General features: G+C 43.9%; 1 non-coding gene across 1 annotated transcript; it reads left to right on the plus strand.

Moving 5' to 3' along the window:
- Window positions 1-805: 805 nt before the first annotated feature.
- Window positions 806-912, plus strand: LOC121147594. Its single transcript, XR_005882413.1, has one exon. It is a non-coding gene; the product is annotated as a U6 spliceosomal RNA (small nuclear RNA).
- The last annotated feature ends 588 nt before the right edge of the window (window positions 913-1,500 follow it).

Genomic DNA, 1,500 nt, shown 5'->3' on the forward strand with positions numbered 1-1,500 from the left:
GTTGGTTGTTAGGTCTGGGAGCCACATGGACCCACTGTATGGATTCTGCAGGATGAAAAGTTGACACCGTTTTCCCTGTGGAATCAGTGCAATGCAGTAAGCCAGAAATGAGCCTGCTCCCAGCCAATCCTCCAGGCCCTCAGCCTTTGTCCACTACACAAATCAGCACCCAATGTGGCACTAGTGGAGGTCTAGGCTATGAGATCCACCCTATTCCTGCACCGGCTCTTGAAGTCCACTGCTCTTTCTTTGCTCATGGTCGGGTCAAACAAATCAGTAAGACAGGCAGTTCTGTGCCTGTGTGTACCTCCCAAGCTCCCAGAAACTCCCTTTCCCACCTGGCTGCTGGCTGCTTGAATTGCCACTCACCAACTACTGCTGGACTATCTGGTCACTGCAATACCACTCTGCTGTTGCCACTGCTTCTCCTAGTTAAAGCAATCTTAAAATCAAAAACAAAGCTAGAGGCATCACAATACCAGGCTTCAGGAGGTACTATGGAATGACTGTAAATCAAATACCCTGGCTCTGACACAAAAATAGGCATGCAACTCAACAGAACAGAACAGAATTCCCAGGAATTAACCCACACACCTACAGTCAAGTAGTTTCTGAACAGTTAACTATAATCAATCTGGGGAAAAGGAGAGTCTCTTCAACAAACGGTACGAGAAAAATTGGATCTACATGTGCAGAAAGGTGAAACAAAATGTATACCTGTTTTACAAAAATCAGTGCACAGTGGACAAAGGTTATAAATCTATGACCTGATACCATCAAAGCACTAAGTAAAAATTTTAGCGACGTGCTCATTCCGGCAGTACGTATCCTAAAATTGGAATAATACAGAGAAGATTAGCATAGCCCCTGCACAAGGATGACATGCACATTCATGAAGCGTTATATATATTTCTGGTAGATTCATGACTCCTTATGAAGGACTATACTATTGTAACAATATGGGGAAAATCAGTCGGGGGTGGAAATTTGGGAGGGTGGGGAATCCCAGGCCCTATGAAATTGCACCATAAAATTTAAAAAGAAAAAAAAAAAAACACTTCAGGGACACTCTTCAAGACACAGGCATAGGGAAAGCCTTAAAGGGTTGAATGGACCTTGTAGGGTTTTCTCGATGCTTGGAGCAATGAAACCAACAGCATCGCAGCAGAGCTATCAGAACCACCCAAGTAATGCCCTTGAAACATGCTTCTTCATATCAGGGTTTCTAAGATGACATCAAATAGACATTCCCCCCTCAAGCCCCCAGATACCCACATAGTTTGACAAGCTGGGAGCAGCCTCCAACCTCTCCCTCACTCTCCCTCCCTCAGATACAGGAGGGAAGGGAAGCAAAGGGAAATTGGAAATATTTGTCTCACCCACCTTGACCCTCCCTGCCCTAATCAGTGGTGCTCATGGACATGTATCCTTGTCAACTATGTAAACAACATCAAAAATAAAAATAAGTATTTTTAAAAAAAAAGAAAATAAGGTCTGTGA

Source organism: Ochotona curzoniae, unplaced genomic scaffold, assembly GCF_017591425.1.
Source record: "Ochotona curzoniae isolate NIBS_2020 unplaced genomic scaffold, NIBS_Ocur_1.0 scaffold_4506, whole genome shotgun sequence".
NCBI classification, from domain to species: Eukaryota; Metazoa; Chordata; class Mammalia; order Lagomorpha; family Ochotonidae; genus Ochotona; species Ochotona curzoniae.